This window comes from Pteropus vampyrus, unplaced genomic scaffold (assembly GCF_000151845.1).
Source record: "Pteropus vampyrus isolate Shadow unplaced genomic scaffold, Pvam_2.0 Scaffold12, whole genome shotgun sequence".
NCBI lineage: Eukaryota > Metazoa > Chordata > Mammalia > Chiroptera > Pteropodidae > Pteropus > Pteropus vampyrus.
Window position 1 is genome coordinate 9,717,469 of NW_011888793.1, and position 12,572 is coordinate 9,730,040.

At 34.1% G+C, this 12,572-nt stretch overlaps 2 pseudogenes; both read right to left on the reverse strand.

Moving 5' to 3' along the window:
* Positions 1-392: 392 nt before the first annotated feature.
* Positions 393-511, reverse strand: LOC111732892 (annotated as a pseudogene).
* Positions 512-11,197: 10,686 nt separating this feature from the next.
* On the reverse strand, positions 11,198-11,316 carry LOC111732870 (annotated as a pseudogene).
* Between the last annotated feature and the right edge of the window lie 1,256 nt (positions 11,317-12,572).

Below are 12,572 nucleotides of genomic sequence, written 5' to 3' on the forward strand. Positions count from 1 at the left end.
AAAGTTCTCTGTTCTTTTTAAAATTTGATTTGAATACAAATTATATTTCATATGTGCTACATGATGATTTGATAAACATTTACATAATGAAATTATTACTACAATCAAACTAATTAACATATTCCCCTCACATAGTTATCATTTGTGTTTGTGTGTATATGTGTGTGTGTGTGTATATGTGTGTATGTGTGGTGAGCACCCGAAGTCTATAATCTTAGCAAATATCTGGTATTCAATACAGGATTATTCACTATCATCATCATGCTGTATATTAGATCTCTAGACTTATTCATTTTTCATAACTGCAACTTTGCACCCTTTGATAAACATCCTCCCCCGCCCCCCATTTTCTGCACCTTTCCACCGTTGGAAACTATTTTTTTTTTTTTCAATGCCTACAGCACCTGATCTTCCTATGTGGTTTCCCGTCCAAGTACTAACCAGGCTCGATCCTGCTTAGCTTCGGAGATCGGTCGGGATTGGGCGTGTTCAGGGTAGCATGGCTGTAGACGGAAACCATCTTTTTACTCTCTGCTGCTATGTGTTCAACTTTTTAAGATTCTATATATGAGTGGGGTCATGCAATATTTTTTTTTGGACCTGGCTTATTTCACCTAACATAGAGTCCTACAAGTTTATATATACCCTTAGAAAATGAAATTACTAGCTCAAAGATATATGGGTGCTCCCATGTTTATTGCAGCATTATTCATAATAGCCAAGGCATATAGGAACAACCTAAGTGTTCCTCAGTGGATGAATGATTGAAGAAATTGTGATATATCTAGATAAAGATATAGATAAATAGATATATACACCTTTTAAAAGGAGAGGAGATTGCCATTTGTGAAAATATGAATATTTCCTCTTTTCTGAATTCTAAAACCTCACATTATCCAGAGTACTACTCTTGTATTCTCCTGTATGCTCCCATTTACACTTACTCTTTTATGATTCCATGTCTACAATCTTATAGTTTGCCTTGGCCTGGAATTATTCTCATTTTTGTTCCACCAGATCGTACTAATTCTTCAAGATCTACCTTCTAATAGTTCCCCTTATATTTCCTTTTGATAATACTTGCTGAGTTTTTTCTCCTTTCACTTTCATAATACTTTCTGACTATTTCAAATGAGTTGGCTCTAACCTATATAGTTTTGAGTTGTTTGTTGCTGCATGGTACACAGAGCACAGAATATTAAGTTGGGGAGAAACTGATAAAACCTGTCTAGATTTTTTTATCAACTTTAGACTGACTTACAATAAGTAAAATATTTTACAACCTTACATCACTCTTTCTACCATCTAACCATACTCCTAAAATAACTGAATCACAGTTTCTTGGCTCAATAATACTTGTAAGTTATTTGTAAATGTGGTTTATTTTATGTCTTCATGAATAATTCTCACTGCCCGTCCAAGAAGTGTATTATGATTAAATTTCTTTTCTTGTGCAACTTTCTGTTATCCTTGGTATTGAAAATTTTCTTTTTTTATGGACTTGGTTTTCTTTAAACTCATTATTAAATTATCCCTCATTATCTATTAACATTGCAAATTCTACATTATATCTAATTTCATTCATTCAAAGCTGATTAAGAAGTTTGTCCAGTATGTTTGCTCTTTTCTGAAGCACGTTAACCCTGCATGTCTTTGTTGCAATTCGAGAAGTTCACAGGGCGCCTGTTTGGCTGTCATGAGATTTCCTTTGCTTTCATTCTGGAAATCAATCTGGTAAATTTCCTCAATTTTATCTTCTAACACCTTTACTAATTTCTTTTTATTTCAGCATTTAAATAATTCTTGTTTTCCATTTTTTAATGCAATTTATTATAACTATTTTGGAGTTTTCTTCTGTCCATTGCATTTTCTCTACCTTTTCTAAACCTGTTTAATTCTCTTTGTTAGGGCTCTTTCCTTTCATGCTGCAATCTCTGCACAAATGTCTGATGCATCCTTATGCATCATATTTGAATGAAGTCCTTAATTTAAGAATTGACTGAATATCTTGGAAGATTATACTTAGCCAACCCCTACTTGCCAGAGGCACCATAAACTTGATAGTTAATATTGCTAGGCCAAGTCAGCATAATTGTTTCAAAATAAAGGTTAGTTTAAAAAGAAAAAATGTAGGTGAAGAGTACCAACTAAAGAAACGAGCTGTAAGGTTGCTTCGCTTTTTTTCTTTTTTTTTTCTGACTACTCTACTTCAATAGATGACAGACTCTTAATCTAAAATTGAATTATGATTTTAATTTCTAAAGCAGCACAAATGGATTTTTATCAATTTTGGGGTTTTCCTACGGAATTACCAATAATTGGGAGCCTTTCGATTATACATTCAAAAAGGATTTGTGTTTTTTTCTGTGGAGCAGATAATTTCTAAGTTCAGTTAATTTTTCCAGAGAACAATTCTACAATCACCTGCCTGGAATGTAAGTGTCTGACACCTAGAGTTCTAGGACTAAGTGAAGCACATTGACAGTGTGGGAGTATTTTTATTTGCGACAGTATTCTAGCCCTTCTCTGTGACAGGATTCCTAAGTCATCTGACCTGGAGAACATACTTGTTTCCTTCAGAACTGAATAGAATTGTATAGAATTGGTCTTTAGGTCTAATTACTCTTTAAACAGCTGCTCATACTATTCTGTTTTTCAGCCCTTCCTTTCCCCCACACCCATTTTTTCTTACTCATCTCTCCAACTTCTGCAATTTAGAAGAGCTACATGAGTTTTATCAACTGACTGCTTGGGAGTATTTTCTTCTGCATGCACCAACTTACCTTCCTTATTTCTACAAAATCATTTATCATTGCCCAGTTACTTTCAGTCTTTGTGCATAGCTGTCTCTTAGTTTCACCAAAGTTGCTATTTGTGTTTCTTTTTCTCTGTATGTTTTTTTCCCTCTCATAAGATAGAGTATAATATCTTTGCCTCACTATCTTAATTCAGGAAACTTGGATTGTTTTATTTTTTTCTTTCTGTTTGAAAATAAACTGGGGAACTAATTTGTTTACCCACTATTTTAGCATGATAGTCACCATATTTTTCTAGCCTGATGATAAATATTTTCCTCCAACTGTTACTGCATTCAAACAATATTTAAGAGAATATTTGAGAGAGTAGGCTAAAGATTGTCCCTTTCATCTTTCTGGCCTTTCACTTTACCATGGAAGAAAGTTAAACAAATTAGGCACAGTTACTCCTTTTAAAATTAATGACTTTTTTAAAAACAATGAATGTCTCCTAGAATTTATTATAATCCTGGGTTTTTCAACTGATTGATTATTGCTTTTAGTACATCCCAAAAGATAATAATGATGAGCTGAAGAAAATTTTATAGAGCAAGAAAACACCAAATAATAAATATTCTTGTATACTGCTTTTAAATTATTTAAAATCTTTGGAGGAATTGTTAAACCGATAAGACAAAGATATAGGAGAGTTTAGATCATTATAATAATCAAAACTGTTTTTTTCAAGAGTAGATAATGGTAAGAAAAAAATGTTTAAGGTTGAAAGGATTAAAGAAAGGAATGAAGAATGATGTTAAGCCCCAGTACAAAACAAAGATCAAAGAAAAAAAAGCATGAGGTTAGATGTAAAGGTGATGTAAGACGAGGAATGATTTTGCATTTGATTTTGAAGTTTGGATTGCAAATCATAAAGATCTCTGGAAGAACCCTCAGGAAGACTTTTCTGATCATTGAAATGTGAAAGAAAAAGAAATATATATGTATATACACACACACACCACATAAACATACACACATTTTGTTTTTTTTATAGGAGGACTGAAACATTTTTTGCTGCTGTAGGAAAAGTTAAGGTCTCTACAGAAATCATTTCATGTGCTACTCCACATCCTGGTGTGGCTCTAGCAGAACTTTGTGAAGCTGGGTAACTGCTCTTGCTGTCCCTACAGATCCCTAAGCCTTAAGGGCAGCATAGAGTGACGAAGTACAAACCGAGGTGACTGTGCATTGGCAGAGAGTATCCAGCAGGCTCTGGCTTCTGCATCAGTCACCTGGAGGGGACTGGTGACAGGACATTGTGGAAGTGCTATCTTTAGCACTGAGGGCGTATAAGGGGAAGGGGAAGGAGAAACACATTCTGCATGATCAGATATATGACAAATGTTTCTCTACCACTCACTGCCCCCCATAGGCTGTTCTCAGACACAATAATTCATGGGGCTGCTATGAAGATGCCCTGTGAAACTGAATAATTAACTGAGTTTGTTTGGAAGCTGAGATTAGCTTAGGAAAACAACCCTCTTGCACTTACTTTCCTTCCTTCCTTGCTTACATCCCTTTACATCCCTCACTCTTGCTTCCTTGGGATTGTACTACTCAGTTAACTGTTAGCAGATACACTTTTGCTTCACATCTATTTATTTTGTATGGGACTCAGGCTAAGACATTTATTATAGGAAAAATACAGATAACAAGGGTGTTGTTTACTATAGTTTTTTGTACTGAAAGTATCAATATGTATATCTTGGGCAGTGCATTCTTAAAGTTAGTAAAATAAATACTCAATTAAGGAAGCCTAAATCAATTTCAAAGGGTTTCTCTTCCATGTCTTATGTTTTAATAGTGTAGCTGAGAGTTAAATATAAAGATGATCCAAATTCCACTCATTCTCTAGAAAAAAAAAGTACTTTTTGAGTGTATATTGTTTTTATAATTTATAATGCTAATAATCTTTTAATTTGTTAGCACTCACTATATTAGGAAACCTTTTATTTTTTGCAAAATATTAGTGATGATTCCAAGAATAATAGGATTATCCCTGGAGGTTGAATAATTCCAATTTTCAGATCCATGTTCATGAAACTATTTATAAGGGTTATTTACATTAACATAATGAATATGTGGGAAAAATTCATTTTGGTGAGTAAAGGCAGTTCTCGTATTAAATCTCTGATAGTATGTTTTATGGGGATTTCTGTACCTAGCCGATTACTAGGGTACTACTTTAGCTTTCTAATCCCATTGTCCTCATCCATGCATAGAGCTTTTCTGAATCATCTTGAGTTTTTTATTATCAAAAGTCTGCATCCTAAGACCTCCTTTTTTCCTGTCTTTAATCCATACTGAGATTTCCCCATTTAGTTCTTCTGTGCAAGGTAGCCAGTTCTCTGGACATTAGCAGAAATTCCTCAATTTTAAAATTATTTGCTAAATGAACCAGGGATCAGTAAGGAGGTGGTGAGGGGGGAGACTAAAAATAAAGCTAAAATTTTATTTTGGAATTTGAGGATCAGGAATTTCTGAGGGGCAAATACATACCTTAAGAGTAAGAAATATTTTATTTTAACATAATTATACACATCTATACTGACAGTATATGATTCTACAGAATCCATATTTGTTTTGAAATGATCATTTTATATTAGATATATTCAGCAATCATTCTTCTAAATACTCACCCTCTCTCATATAATTCTTCTTTTTCATTATTATTTCCCTGAACCATTTACCCCTTGATTATGATATTTTTTGTTCAATAGAACAATTATTTCCAAAAATTTTCCTAAAATATATTTAAAGAGCATGGTTTTTCTTTTTCTCTTCTCTTCTCTTCTCTTTTTTTTTTTTGAGATTAGAAAGAAAAATATGATATAAGGTATACAGAGAAAACAAAACATAAACATTAGGGTTATATTGGGGAGAAGCTCAGTTAGCAGTTAGAAACTTTTTAAAGAGATCTCATAGGATATGACCTCCACATCCTTCCTTATGGAAAACAATTCAGGGTTTTAGAGAACCTCTCTACTCCCATGGTTGTGTTTATTAGGCCAAATTATAAAACCAGCAACATTTGGTTTTTGAGTTTTCTATAATGCTACTCATCATTCCTCATCCATATGGTGATAAAATTCCTTATTTTTCACACTATTAAATCCTGACCTCAGAAAGCATGTGATAACCTTAATTCATAAATAATGGGTGAATAATAAATAATGTTTGAAGGAATGTTTATGAACTGTTTATGAATTGCAGGGCTCTTAGGGGGCTCCAGCATATGAGGTGATTTTGAGGGATGTGAAGTTTCTAACATTTCCCTTTAAAATAACATGACGTAGATGACAGCCTGTTGTAATTATGTGTTAGGCATATATTTCCTACACAAAGAATAAAAAAGAGTAATAAGATAGAAAATAAATAAGCTGGGTTTCCAAATCACCTCCGATTTTGAGAAATTCAGTTCTCTTTAGGACTAAATGGTCCTGATCAGAAAAATATGATTCCTTAATCCCTACTTACTTTGAAATTTGTTTAGATTTTCCCTGCTTTTAAAATTCTAACTTTGTGGGTTATAATACAAGCATTAGAGATTTAGACTGCAAAATAGACGATTAACATTACTGACACCAATATAAATGATACATTAAGACACCAATATAAATGATATATTAAAAGATAACAAAATAAGAACAGTTAATTTAATTGACCAGTGACCTAGGGTAAGAGTAGAGCTTTACAAATAAAGGTACTGATAATTTAATTTGTTTATGATTAGATAAAAATTTCAAAATGGAAAGAAACTGTCAACGTTCAAATTCTGGGAGTCATTTTACATCATGATACTTTGTATCTTAAAATACCCTACTACTTTACCCTTTTTGACTTTTCTTCAGAAAACACAATTTTAAATTATAATTTATCTCTTTATTTTGTTGTTATCTGCTTTTCCAGCTCTGTATGAGTTTCACTAAAGGAGAGGATTAGGGCTTATTCTTCACTGTATCCCCTGTACCTAAAACAAAGTCTAGCATGTAGCATTTGATATCTGCTGAGTGAGTATTACAAAAGTGGAAACATGGGAAAATATTCAGTTTAATTATTGAAAGCTTACAAGTTTTGAAAATTATTATGACATATATCAGAGATTAGTAAATTTAAAGTGGAAAGCTTATTTTCATTCAAGTTGTTCACGTTTCTACCAGCTCTGGCAGCTACATACTGTGCGTACTAAAGTTTTAATGTAAGACTATCCGAGTCTCAGTTTTTATTTGTTTGCTTGTTTGTTTTTTAGAAATTGGTTTGACATTCCTGTTTTTCCTAACTCACCAGGCTCAGGAGACTACAGTATTCAAATATGATAATTTGTTAGAAAGATAGGAAAGGCTATACAAAATATATTTGAAATGTTCATATTAAAATGAACCAAAAGTGTTTTCTTCACATATTCAAAAACAAACCAAAAATATAACAAAACTTTTTGAAATTTTAAGTTTAATGGAAATAATATCAGTAGATCTGGGGGCCAGAAGGGGCTGAAGCACTTGCCTTTAATGGCAACTCTTTACAGTATTATTTTGTAGTTGGGCTCGGTATTTGTACTTTCCATCTAATTTCTCCTTAACTTCTTTGGAAAAATTAGAGAGCATTGCATTTAATCACCTTTATCAATCAAGGCACAATAAATATTTAAAAAATTAAAAGGGACATATAAAACTATTATGTGTACTAATTTTTTAAGACTTTTCTATTTATTGACAGTTAAACCATGTATTAGCACACATGTTTAGAATATTTCGTCAGTCGATTCTCATGCTCATTGTTCTTTTGAGAAAGAATTTCTGAAGTAGACAAGTATTACAAATATTTTTTTCTCTTTTCTTTTTCTTCTCATTCTTTTCCTCGTTCCATTTCATCCTCTTCTTCATCTGATAATCTATCGGTTGTTTTAAATTAGTAATCTTTCATGCATACATATATAACGTTATATTTCTTATAAGATATATAACACATTATACATATTAGACATTACATATCTTAAACATTTACAGTCATGATGTGGTTAGAGCAAGGTCTTGTAAGTTATCTTCTAGACCTAGAATTCTGTAATTCTCTAAATATATACCTGGATCTTTCTTAGCATTTGATAAAACTAAAAATATGTAAATCATTGTTACTTTTTATTGTTTTTATTTATTTACTTTTTAAACTAAGACATTCATAACTAAATATCTGCCAAGCACTATTCTAACCAGAGTATTTTTGTTAGTTAATCCTCATAACAACTTTTTCCCCCATTTTATTGAGATATAATTGACATGTAACATTATGTAAATGTAAGGTATACAGCCTATTTATTTGATATACTTGCATATTGCAAAATGATCACCACTACAGTGTTAGCTAACACTTGAATTACATCACATAATTATCCTTATTTTTGTGGTGAGAATATTTAAGATTATTCTCTTAGCACCTTTTAAGTATATAATACAGTATCATTAATTGTAATCACTATACTGTCATTAGATCCCCAGAACTTATTCATCTTATAACTGGGTGTTTTTTTCTTTAACCAACATCTCTACTTTTCTCCCACCCCTATTCCTTGTTAATCACCATTCTATAGTCTTTGTGTCTCAGAGTTCGGCTTTTAATTTTTTTTCTTTTTTATTTCCCCCCATCTTTATTGAAGTATAATAGGCAATTAGTTGCTCATATTTATATTGTAGAATTCAATGAATTTTTTTACTTCTAGTTGGCATACAATAATATATTAGTTTCAGTTGTATAGCACAGTGATCAGAGATCTGTATAACTCACAAAGTGATCATCCCACTAAATCTAGTACCCCTCTTCTGCCTTACATATTTATTACAACATTATTACCTATTTTCCTTATGCTACACTTTATATCTCCATGGCTATTTTGTATCTATCCATTTGTACTTCTTAATCCCTTTACCTTTTTTCACAACCCCCCCAACCCTTTTCTCATGGCCTAGTAGCCTTCAAAATATTCTCTGTATATATGTTTGTTTCCATTTTTATTGTTGTTTATTTTGTTCTTTAGATTGCACATGTACATAAAGTCAGTGGTATTTTTCTTTCTCTATCTGACTTACTTTATTTAGTACAATCCCCTCTAGGTCCATCAAGGCAATATCTTTTTACATCCTCTTTCTTTTAGTCTGTATGTCTTTTAATCTGAAGTGAATCTCTTACAGACAGCATCTGTAGGGGTCTTGTTTACTTATCCATTCAGCCACCTATCTTGTGGTTGGAGCAACTTCTTTTCCATTTGAGATACTTGATAAATACGCAGTTATTACCATTCATTATTCATGTTTTTGAAACATGGTTATTCTTCTCAAAGAAATCCCTCCCACGATTCCTGTAATACTGGCTTGGTGCTGATAAATTCCTTGAGCTTATTTTTGTCTGGGAAGCTCTTTATCTGTCTTTCGACTCTAAATGATAGCTTTGCTGGATATTCTTGGCTGTAGATTCTGAGTTTTCAACACTGAATATTTTGAGCCAAACCCTCTGTCCTGCAAAGTTTCTTTTGAAAAATTGGCTGCCAGTCTTGTCGGAGCTCCCTTGTAGGTAACTAATTGCTTTTCTCTTGCTGTTTTTAAGGTTCTCTTTTTGTATTTAACTTTTGGTATTTTAATTATGATGTGTCTTGGTGTGGGCCTTTTTGGGTTCCTGGTTTTGGAGACTCTTCGAGCTTCCTAGGGTTATATGTCTATTTCCTTCACCAGGTTAGGGAAGTTTTCCAGCATTATTTCTTCAAATACATAGTCAACTTCTTGTTCTCCCTCTTCAGGTATCCCTATGACACAGATGTTGTTACCTTTAATTTTTGTCCCATAGGCTCCTTAAATTGTTATTATATTTCATATTCTTGGTTACTTTTATTTTGTCATTCTGATTGAGTGTCCTTGGCTTCCTCACCCTCTATATAGTGTTTTAATCTTCTTCTTCTTCTACTCTGTTGATTCCCTCTAATATACTCTTCATTTCAGATAATGTATTCTTCATTTCTGAAGAATTTTTTTATAATTTTCATTTAGATTTTTACATTTTTTATCTCTGTTAAAGTTCTCTCTGAGTTCATCTACACTTCCCTTAATTTAATTGAGCATCTTTATAATCAGTGTTTTGAACTCTGCATCCGGTAGATTGCTTGACTCCATTTTTCCTTGATTTATGTTCTGTTCTTTCATATGGTTTCTCCTCCTTTGTCTTCCCATTTTGGCTGCCTTTCCATGTCTGTTTCTGTGTACTAATCAAAGCTCTTAAACCTCCCAGTCTTATTAGCATGGCTTTGTGTAGTAGGTGTCCAGTGGCACGGCCCTGAGAGAGGTTCAGCTGCAAGCTAAGTTTAGCTCCATCTTGTGCCCCTCTGGGGCCACCTGTTAAGATTCAGCAAGCAAACCACAGATACTGTGCTTATAGCTGCCTCAAGAAGCCACTCCAGAAACTGAGGTCAGTTGCCATCAGTGTGAGACTTGGCACTGTTCAGTGAGGAGCACCAGACTTGCTGAGTGAGTTGGGGTAGGTGGAGTTTCAGGGACTCCTCTGGGCAGAGCGCCTTTATTATCCAGTTTGATGACCTCCAGTTTGATGGAGGCAGCTGAGTTCGCTAACTGGGTGTGGGGAGGGCTCAACAGAGGAACAATGGATACCGCCAGCCCTTCTGCCTGGGAGAAAGCCTTGCCTCTGGCCCTTGCTCTGGCAACTCCTGAAAAACCCTGCTGCCCTCGGAGGAGCTGACACTGCGCTGGTATTCAGAGCGAGCAGGAATGCAAAAGTCAGCTTGTGGACACAGCCTCTTTAAGAAGAATCTGCAGCTGCCAACTGCCTCTGCTGCAGCCTCTGTGCCACTCGGCTACTGGGGACCAAGAAGATTCCAGTCTTTGCTCCCTCTTACCTTTTACCATTTCAGGGTGATGTCTTTTTCTTCTCCCTAGTTGTAGCGTTTCTGTTCCTCTAGATCCTCAGGCAACTCTGCTTGCTGTTTGCCCGTGTTTCTATCACACCTTTGATGTAGTTGCAAGAAGGAATGTAGGAAGCTTCTATCATCTGCACCATTTTGCCTCATACTCCTGAGTTCAGCCTTTTTAGATTCCATATATAAGTGATGCATATAGTATTTATCTTTCTCTGTCTTATTTCACTTTTTGCATAGCAATACTTTATGTAGATATATTACTATCCCATTTTACATGAAGAATAAACTAAGTTACAGAGATAAAGACTATAGGCAGGAAAAAAGAATAAAGACATTTTACTGATAAAATTATATTAATAATCACAACAAAATTGTCTCAAAATAATGTTAATTATTCAATACATATATTTTTTTAGGCAAGGCGACCCTTGGTTGACCTCACAGATTGCAAGGACTTTATCAACTTACGATCCCTTTTTTTTATTTTTTACGCCTACAGCACCTCGTCTTCCTAGGTGGCCTCCCATCCAAGTACTAATCAGGCCCATCCTTGCTTAGCTTCCGAGATCAGACGGGATTGGGCTTGTTCAGGTTGGCATGGCAGTAGACCATTCAATATTTTTAATATATTTTTCTTCTCATACTACAAGGGGAAACAATTAAACCAAAGATGATATTACTATTCATGCAATATTGGAATCAAAATAAGGACTGCTTGATTCATTATGGTTTGCCATCCAGTAATTACAGTATTGAGATCATATAGTCTATGTCTACATCTTTGTCTATATCTCCATCTATCTACCTGTCTGTTCATTCATCTATCTACTTCAGAGGCAGACTATCTGTGTTACAATATTGAATCTACCGATTTTTAAGTATGTAACTTTTTCTGTTTTAATTTTTTTTTATTTGCAAAAATAAAAAGTAGAGGACAAAGAATTAGGAGGAAGAGGAGGAAGAGAAGAAAAAGAAAATTATAAGTTATGTCTTAAAGCAATGGTTTTCAATTGGAGTTGATCTTTTTCCCCAGAGATCATCTGACAATGACCAGAGACATGTTTGTCACACCTGGAGTCTGTGCAGGGTGTTTTACTGGCATCCATGGAGTAGAGGCCAAGTGTAATAATAAACATTCTACAATTCACAGAACAGCCCCCCGCAGCAAAGAATTATCTAGTTCTAAATGTCAATAGTATGGAGGTTAAGAAACCCTTACTTAAAAGGAGATGCTATGAGGATTAAAAGAAGTTAACACATGTAAAAATTTCTAGTGACAATCTGGAGCTACCTAATAGCAGCTTGTTAGAGTCGATTTTACACATCTCTACCCAACTTCTATTGAGTGACATTTCATTATTAGGTTTAAATCAGCCATACCAACTTTGTGGAGTATTTACACCACAAAAATTGACAAACTACATATCAGGGCCCTCCCCACTCCACCCCTGATTCCAGAGACCTGGTTGTTAAACATTCACTAGCCACCATTGTCTAACCACTGCTTAGCATATTGTAACCACTGCATAAATATTAGTTATTATTACAATTCTTATTAAGCCCTCTCAATTTATCTGGGAAAACCACTCTAGAGTTTATTCTTCCCTTTTCCCATTGTATATTAATTGTTCAGTTTCTATTTCTCCTTAAGATCTGGTAATAGACTTCTTTGTGCTCCCAGTTTCAAGGTTCCAACTGCTTCCTCTTTTATCTTTCACACTTTATTCATGTAAATTATTGTAGAATGCAAACTTAATCCTGCTACTCCTATGTTTATATTATCCAGTGCCTTCCCATTCTTTGTGGCATGTATCTGAATGACTTAGTGTAGCGTTGTAGACCCTTTAAGTTCACTGCAGTATGCC